Consider the following 10,322-nt stretch of genomic DNA (forward strand, 5'->3'; position numbering starts at 1 on the left):
TGGAGTTTCCTCAAATGTCTAGGAATGGAACCACCACCATATGACCCAGCTATACCACCACTTAGTATTTACCCTAAAGCATTAACGTCTTCATACTATAGTTATAAATGCATATCCACGTTTATAGTAGCATAATTCACAATAATCAAACTGTAGAACCAACCTAAATATCCATCAATGAATGAATGGATAAGGAAAATGTGGTATATATCCCAAATTGAGTTTTATTCAATCCAAAAAAAAAAAAAATAAATTATGTCATTTTCAGGAAAATGGATGGAACTTAAGAACATTATGTTAGGTGAAATACGCCAAACTCAGACAGCCAAGGGCCATATGTTTTGTCTCAGATGTGTAAACTAGAGAGGAAGAAGCAAAAGAAAAGATAGCGGAGATTTTATGAAAATAGAAGGGAGGCCACTAAGTAGAGAAAAGGGACCAGAGGGAGGGAGAAGGGGAGGGAGAGGATAAACGGAAATGATATTGAACCAAGTGAATTGTTATATCATGTGCATGTACAAATATATAACGAAAAATCCCTTTATTATGTATAATTATAATGTAAAAATAAAAAAACAGGAAAGAAAGAAAAAGTGGAATATTTAAATGGTTTGATATTTATAAGCTATTTAAGGCCTTCCCAAACAGAGTTACTGGGAGTTATATTTTACATGTGCTATCAGGGAAATAAGAAACCTAAGAGATATTTAAATTGAGTTCTGAGTTAGGTTAGAGAGAAAGAACCATGCACCTATCTAGGAGAATGCCACTTCAAGCAGAGGGAACACCTACTGCCAAAGACATGGTTGAAAAATAGCATGGGACACCTGAAGAGAATTAAGTACTAGTATAGCTCATGTGTGGTGATCTTGAAGACAAGTCGGGTAAGACACGGGAGTGTCAGGCACAGCTTTACTTGCAGTAGTTTACACAAGGATAAATGCTTTCCTTAGGAATGTGGTTTCATTCTGCATGCAGCAAAAAATTCTTCAGAGTATATTAAGAAAATAAATGATGTAGTTTAATCCTATGTTCAGAACACCAGTAAGATAGTTCGTGATTACTCCCTAATTTTCACTGGAAATTATGGTTACTAAGGATTAAAAATTATATCTGTAATTTAAAATACTAATATTATAAGAGAAACAACCATGTATACAAGGAAAATACATGTATTTTCATGTATTTACAAGGAGAGTTATAAGTTATGATGATGTGTTTTTGTTAAGGGGAAAAGAGAGCAATTAATTTGGGTTTTTTTTTTTTGCATTTTTTATTTGTGGGTTTTAGGTATACATGACAGTAGGGTGTATTTTGACATATTGTACATACATGGGTTGCAACTTATTACAATTTTCATCCCATTCTTGTGGTTGAATAGGATGTGGATTTACACTGGTCGTGTGGATTTACAATTTTCATCCCATTCTTGTGGTTGAATAGGATGTGGATTTACATGACCATTTACACTGGTCGTGGATTTACTTTCCTATATATGAGTATAGGAAAGTTATATCTGATTCATTCTACTGTCTTTCCTAGTCCCATCTCCTGTCCCTTCCTTTCATTCCCATTTGTCTAATCCAATGAATTTCTATACATCCCCTCATTACCCTCCCTTGTGATGGATTAGCATCCACATATCAGAGAGAACAATTGAACTTTGTTTTTTGGGGACTGGCTTATTTCACTCAGCATTATATTCTCCAGTTCCATCCATTTACCTGCATATGCCATAATTTTATTCTTCTTTATGGTTGAGTAATATTCCATTGTGCAGACATATCATATTTCTTTACCCATTCATCTATCGAAGGGCATCTAGGTCAGTTCCACAATTTGGCTATTGTAAATTGTGCTGTAATAAACACTGATGTGGCTGTGTCACTGTGGTATGCTGTTTTTAAGTCCTTTGGGTATAAGCTGAGGAGTGGGATAGCTGGGTCAAATGGTGGTTCCATTCCAAGTTTTCCAAGGAATCTCCATACTGCTTTCCATTTTGGCTGCATCAATTTGCAGTCCCACCAGCAGTGTATGTGTGACCCTTTTTCCTCACATCCTTGCCAACATTTATTGTTGCTTGCATTCTTGATAATTGCAATTGTGACTGGAGTGAGATGGAATCTTGGTATTTTTAATTTGCATTTCTCTAATAGTTAGAGATGTGGAATATTTTTTCATATATTTGTTGACCGATCATATTTCTTTTTCTGTGAACTGCCTGTTCAGTTTCTTTGCCCATTTGTCGATTGGGTTTGTTTTTGATTGATTGATTTATTGATTTGTTTTCTTGGTGTTAAGTTTTTTGAGTTATTTGTATATCCTGGAGATTAATGCTGTATCTGAGGCGCAGGTGGTAAAGATTTTCTGCCCTTCTATATGCTCTCTTTCATGTTATTGTTTCTTTCCATTGCTGTGTAAAGCTTTTTAGTTTGATATCATCCTATTTATTGATTCTTCATTCTACTTCTTGTGCTTTAGGAGTCTCATTGGGGAAGTTTGTTCCTGAACCTATATGATGGAGAGCTGGGTCTACTTTTTCTGCTAGTATGTGCAAAGTCTCTGTTCTAATGCCAAGGTCCTTGATATACTTTGAGTTGAGTTTGTGCAGACTGAGATATAAGGGTTAAATTTTAATCTACTATATATGGATTTCCAATTTTCCCAACACCATTTGTTGAAGAGGCACCTCAGATAGAGCATTAAAGTGGACCTGGAAGAGAATAAACGAGGTATCAAGAGAGAGTCCAATTAATCAAAAAATATCTAAAATTAGAACTCTGATAAAACAAAACATTTCGAGACACTGGAATTGGTTAATAGCATGCAGTAAGTGGAATACCTATCATATATGGATTCCTATTTCTTCTTGCTAATGTATTTTAAGTAGAACCTTTCTTTTTGAGATTTCAATTGTAGTGTATCTTAACCATTGCTGGGAGCCATTAGCCAAGTAGGTATGACAATTTCCTTGCCAGCGTACCCCATGTTGCTGACATGTTGCAGCGACATTGAATGTAGGTGACCTTGCTCAAGGACCAAGGCAGATTAGGGTGTTCCCGGTTTTAAGATAATCGTGTTTAGGGCGTTCCCAGTTTAGGTTCCAGGTTTAAGGTTTAAGATTATTCCTGCTGGGAATAGGGCGTATCTTGCTGCCTGAGTTCCCCTTGAGTTCTCACGGGATTCAGACAATATATTTTGGAGAAAGAAGCCCAGTGGAGGTAAATTTGGGCAGAGAACGTGGATTTGGGCAGAGAACGTGGATTTCCCCAGAACGTGATTGTAGACGGCTGGTGTGAGTTCGGGAATAAAGAGTTGCTGTTTGAATCTACAAGCTGTGTGGTGGCTCGTGATTGTGTGCCCAGCCAGACTGCGGCATTTGTGCCCAACCAGACTGCGGCATTTGGCGGCTCGTACGGGGAACTTCTAAAGCTTGGAGGTAAGTGAAATTGCTCGCCCCTGAGGAAGAGCGAAAGAATGGGTGACCAATTCAAAAAACAATGTGTTATTGTTTTGATTTATCTTGTTTTTGTTTCAAGCTGCCTATCCCTAGAAATTTCTCAGGCAAACTGGAAAAAATGGTTGACTAAAGGTTTGAAGTTTGTCGGCCCTGAGGAAGAGAAAATTGATACAATGATTTTTTATTCCGTTTTTGTTTCATTCAGTTTCGGCTTTGTTTTGTGCTATCTTATTGGGTTGCGTTATCTTTATAGTAGATTAGAAATAAGTAAAAAACAAACCAAAAAGATGTTAAGTAAATTGTTAGAGGTTCAGACCATGGAGAAAGACATTTTAGATCAAACAAAAGAGATGGTCTCTCGAGCTAGTCAGACAGAGGAAGAAAATTTAAAGGAAAAGGGGTTGTTAGGAAAAAGGCCACAACAGGAGGCTGTTACTAACTCTGTTTTATCACAAGAGGGCGTAATTCAACCAACAGCCCCACCGATGGAGACAGCTGAGTGGCCCTCAAACCCCGTAGTTGATAAATGGGATCCTGAGACAGGACCTCAAAGATTAGCATGCCCTGTACTTGAACAGGCAGGAGGGCAGCGAATTCACTGTGCATTAGATTTTAAAACAGTGAAGCAGTTAAAGGAGGCTGTAACAACCTATGGTCCCCAAGCTCCCTTCACGGTAAGCATGGTTGAGTCCATTACTAACTTGGACATGACGCCAGCAGATTGGGCTAGCATGTGTAAATCTGTACTAAATGGAGGACAATATTTGTTATGGAAGGTTGCCAATGAGGAATTTTGCACGGAGACAGCTAGGCGAAATGCAGCAGCCGGTTACCCTCAAAGAAATCTAGATATGTTGTTAGGAAAAGGACCTTATGAGGGTCAACGGCAACAAATTGAATATGATCCTGCTATATATGCACAAATTGCTGCAGACGCAGTTAGGGCATGGAAGACTTTACAAGGACATGGAGATTTACAAGGTCAGCTATCTAAGGTAATACAGAGAGCTAATGAACCTTACGCTGACTTTGTAGATAGGCTAATTCAAACGGCTGCCAAAATTTTTGGGGATACAGAACAAGCAATGCCATTAATAAAACAACTGGCTTATGACCAAGCAAATCGTTGCTGCAGAGAGGTTATTAGACCATGGAGACATGAAGATTTAAACACATATATTAAATTATGTAGAGATATTAATGAACAAGGGCAAGTCTTGGCAGCTGCAGTACAACAGGCTTTAGATGCCAGGCCAAAAACATGCTATGATTGTGAACAAACAGGACATTTTAAAAGGAATTGCCCCATAGGAGGAGGGTTTAACAAAAGTAGGTATCAAAGGAATAGAATACCGGGTATTTGCCCACGATGCCATAGAGGGAGACATTGGGCTAATGAATGCCGTTCTCAAACCACCATAGAAGGTACTCCCTTATCAAAAAATGGACAAAGACCAGGTATTTATCCAAGATATCGTGGAGAAAGGCATCAGGCTCCATTGCCAAAAAACGGACAGGGGGGCCCAATGCTCCGGGGCCCACAACCACAAATCTATGGGGCAGTGGAGGATCCCAGCAACACCATCAGGGTAGTGCCCAGGACACATTGTCCATTAAATCCCTCATCAGACAAACCCGAGGGAGCGCAGGGTTGGACATCTGCGCCTCTGCCAGAGCAGTATTAACTCCAGAGATGGGAGTTCAAATCATTCCCACAGGATTAAAAGGACCTCTTCCCCAAGGAACAGTAGGCTTATTACTGGGACGTAGTTCATCTACATTAAAAGGACTTATGATAAGTCCTGGGGTAATTGATCCCGATTATGTAGGTGAAATAAAAATTATAGCTAGTTCTCCAAGAGGTATATCAGTAATTTCACCTGGAGATAGAATAGCACAGTTGTTAATAATACCCAGCCTACATAATAAATTTCCTAGTCATAGTGTAGAAAGAGGTTCCAGGGGATTAGGCTCCACAGGTGTAGATTGGGCTATGTTGTCTTTAAATTTAGATTCTCGCCCAATGCTAAAACTAAATATTCAAGGTCATGAGTTTAATGGACTACTGGACACAGGAGCTGACCTTAGCATCATATCTCGTCAAGAATGGCCAAAACATTGGCCATTACAACAAGCCACTCAAACACTTCGAGGCCTAGGAGTGGCGACTAATCCCCATAGAAGTTCTATGATATTAGATTGGAAGGATCCTGAAGGATGTGAAGGAACTATACAGCCATATGTATTGGATCATCTTCCTATAAATTTATGGGGATGAGATGTCCTAGATCAATTAGGTTTGACGTTAACAAATAACATCAATCCTAATGTGCCCACTACTAGGGATAGACAAGGCTTTAGGAAAGAAAAAAGATTAGGAAAACAAGGGCAAGGTATAGCAGCACCAGTACAAATAGATCAAGGAACAGACAGACATGGGTTGGATTTTCAGAAAGGGCCACTGAGACAATCAAAATTACTTGGAAATCAGAAAGACCAGTGTGGGTTCCTCAGTGGCCCCTGACTAAAGAAAAGACACAAGTAGCCCATGATCTGGTCAAACAACAATTAGCGGAAGGACATATACAACCTTCCATATCTCCTCATAATACTCCCATTTTTGTCATCAAAAAGAAATCTGGTAAATGGAGATTATTGCAAGATTTAAGAGCCATTAATAATGAGATGGTTATTATGGGACCTGCTCAATCAGGGATTCCTCAATTGTCTGCTTTGCCAAAAACCTGGCATGTTTTAGCTATAGATATTAAAGATTGTTTTTTTTCAATTCCAATTCATCCCAAGGATAGTCCACGTTTTGCATTTACTATCCCTTCATTAAATCATGAAGGTCCTGATCAGAGATATGAATGGAAAGTACTCCCTCAAGGGATGGCTAACAGTCCAACTATGTGCCAAATATATGTTAACAAAGCAATCCAGCCACTTAGAAATCAAAATCCTGAACTACAAATATTTCACTATATGGATGATGTATTATTGGCACATAAAGATAAAAACATATTGCTGGAATGTTATGCCACACTTACAAACTTATTAAAAAATTATAATCTAGAGATAGCAATAGATAAAGTACAATTAAATTTTCCAATTAATTATTTAGGAGTTCTATTATCCTCAACCATGGTCCGTCCACCAAAAATTCAAATACGAGTAGATCAACTCAAATCACTTAACGACTTTCAAAAGTTATTGGGAGACATAAATTGGATAAGGCCTTATCTAGGTATACCAACAGGAGAGTTGGGACCTTTATTTGATATTCTAAAAGGTCCATCAGATCCAAATTCACCCCGCATGTTAACTCGTAAAGCAAGAAAGGCATTAAAAATTATTGAAACATATATGGAAAATATGCATTTGGATAGAATTGATATAAGTTTGCCTTTATTATTTATTGCACTACCAACAAAAAATATTCCTACAGGAGTATTTTGGCAAGAAGGTCCATTATTATGGATACATTTATCTTATTCTCCTAACACTATTCTTACTAGGTATCCTGAGGCTGTAGGACAATTAATACTCAAAGGAATAAAAGCAGCGAAGGGAGTGTTTGGAATTTCTCCCAATAAAATTATTACTCCATATACTATGGATCAAATTGATGAGTTAGCTAATGAGTTAAATGCTTGGGCAATAATCATGTGTAAATCTAATGTTTCATTTGATAATCATTTACCATCTAATCCTTTGTTGTCTTTTGGGTCTAAGCATCCTGTAGTTTTTCCTAAAATGACAAGAAAAACACCTATCATGAATGCTCCAAATATTTTCACTGATGGGTCAAATAATGGTACAGCAGCAGTAGTTACCCCTGATCAAACTTTTACATTTTTAGTACCCAAACAATCAGCTCAAAAGGTAGAGCTTAATGCAGTTTTACAAGCTTTTTTGATGTTTAAAGATTCTGTATTTAATTTATTTTCTGATAGTCAGTATGTAGTTAATGCTATAGTATCTCTTGAAGATGCTGGTAGGATTTCCCCTTCTTCTACTGTTTTCTCTTTGTTTTCCACTATACAAAGTCTAATCTGGGACAGAAAAGATCCATTCTTCATAGGACATATTAGGGCACATACAGGATTGCCTGGAGCCCTTAGTTTAGGCAATGATTTAGCAGATAAAACTACACATGACATACATATTTTCTCTACATTTGAAGAAGCTACAAATTTTCATAAAAGGTTTCATGTTAATGCTAATACTTTACAAAAGCATTTTAAAATAACTAAGGAACAAGCCAGACATATAATAAAACAATGTCAAAATTGTGTGACATTTTTACCACAAGTTAATCTTGGAGTCAATCCTAGAGGACTGATACCTAACCATATTTGGCAGATGGACGTCACACACTTGCCAGAATTTGGAAAATTAAAATATTTACATGTTACAGTTGATACTTCTTCCGGATTTCTGATGGGCTCCCTTCATGCCGGAGAAAAAAACTAAAGATGTTATAGCTCATTGCTTACAAAATTTTGCCACTGTGGGCGTTCCTAAACAGTTAAAAACCGATAATGGTCCTGGCTATACCTCTACCTCTTTTAAACAATTTTGCTCATCATTTGGTATTACTCATATAACAGGAATCCCATACAATCCACAGGGACAAGGCATAGTTGAAAGAGCTCATCAAACTATTAAAACATACTTATTAAAGCAAAAAGAGGGAATTGGAAAGGGGTATATATCCCCCAAAGATAAACTTAAAATAACGCTTTTTACTCTAAACTTTTTAAATTTGGATTCATCAGGACTTAGTGCTGCAGAAAGACATATGTATCCAAAAAATGTACATAAGCCTAAAGTACTTTGGAAAGATATTCTAACAGGACAATGGAAAGGTCCTGACCCAGTGATTGTCTGGAGTCGGGGGTCTGTTTGTGTTTTTCCACAGGGAGAACAGCAGCCCTTTTGGATTCCAGAGAGATTAACTAAAACAGTCTCTACAGATCGAAAAGAAGATGATTTGACTCAAATCCATAACAGCTGATATCCAGAACTCCAGCTTGGCCATTCTTACATCTGCGACAGTGATTAACCAGGATGCTTTTTTCAATAGCTATTTTATTATTGCATTTTTCCACATCATAAGGTTCTATTTTTATTTTTTGAGCTCATACAAACCTAGGTTAATGTTTTTCTGATCAGTTTTATTTTTTGACGGTGGAGTTTTTAAACATTGCAATGGAGATTTCACCTAGGTAAAGCTACAAGGCCTTTACTATTTTCTTATGTGTTGTACGTTTGTGTACACTCTTGTGTTTTGTGTTGTATGTCTGTATGTGCGTATGTCCATATTTCTTATATGAGGAGCGCTCATGAAAAAATGGATCTGAATTATTATTTTTTTTTATTCACATGATTTAAATGGTTTAATTTAAATTAGGTAAGCAGCTGTTAAGGATTGTTTTTAAAGGTGGTTAGCAGATCTGTTTGTTTACTAATTTAAATTAGGTAAAAAGCTGTTAAGGATTGTTTTTAAAGTAGGTTAACAGATCTGTTTGTTTACTTTCACCTTTCCTTTTCATTATATTTAATAATTCTTTTCAGGATAATGTCTTTTTAGCATCATTGCCAGAATTCCTATCTTCATCCCAGTGCCGGTGAAGACAAAGATAAAACCAAACTACAGCTTCTATGATAGCTATCACAGTAAACTGTATAAACTGATGCATCAATGAATATAACTCCACAAGTAATGCTCAATCAAGGAGTCAACTTACTTTGGGAGGAAACGGAATTTGGGAGGAAATGGACATATTGATAGATTCCTCTGCTTTGAACTGCTTGCAGAACTTGCCTGGACTACGTAACTATCGTTTGGTGCAGCGAATTGTGGTAATGCTGGCATATCTTTGCTGATGGTGTCACTAGTGATGCAATTTTTATTTCCTTGCCAGCGCACCCCATGTTAATTGTGGTAGTGCTGACATATCTTTGCTGATGGTGTCACCAGTGATGCAATTTTTCCCAAGGAGCCGTCTATTGGCTTGGTGTTGTGGCATTTCTGTATCCTCCTCCCTTCTGCTAGTGATGGTCTAAAATTTGGGGGCCAATGGCTATATGCTGGACCGGTAGTCAGTGACGGGTATGATCCAATTGCAGTGGTATCAACCTAAGACAGGAGGCTGACGCCTAAAGGTCAGTTTTCCGATGACGGGTAAGAACCATATGTTGAATTGGACAACCTACCAGGCACGGTCCTTAAGCCACATTAACCTCACTCCCCCACTGGCACCAAGGCCAAATTTGGGGGCCAACAGAGGTGAGGCAAAGAACCTCACCCCCCCACTGGTGCATAGACCTATCCACAAGTATGGCTGTATGCTGGACCGGTGGTCAGTGATGGGTATGATTCAATTGCAGTGGTATCAACCTAAGACAGGAGGCTGACGCCTAAAGGTCAGTTTTCCGATGACGGGTAAGAACCATATGTTGAATTGGACAACCTACCAGGCATGGTCCTTAAGCCACATTGCTTGTTGTTTAATTAATCAGAAGGGGGGAGATGCTGGGAGCCATTAGCCAAGTAGGTATGACAATTTCCTTGCCAGCGTACCCCATGTTGCATTGACATTGAATGTAGGTGACCTTGCTCAAGGACCAAGGTGAATTAGGGCGTTCCCGGTTTAGGTTCCAGGTTTAAGGTTTAAGATTATTCCTGCTGGGAATAGGGCATATCCTGCTGCCTGAGTTCCCCTTGAGTTCTCACGGGATTCAGACAGTATATTTTGGAGATAGAAGCCCAGTGGAGGTGGATTTGGGCAGAGAACGTGGATTTCCCCAGAACGTGTTTGTAGACGGCTGGTGTGAGTTCGGGAATAAAGAGTTG

This window comes from Marmota flaviventris, chromosome 6 (assembly GCF_047511675.1).
Source record: "Marmota flaviventris isolate mMarFla1 chromosome 6, mMarFla1.hap1, whole genome shotgun sequence".
Lineage (NCBI taxonomy): Eukaryota > Metazoa > Chordata > Mammalia > Rodentia > Sciuridae > Marmota > Marmota flaviventris.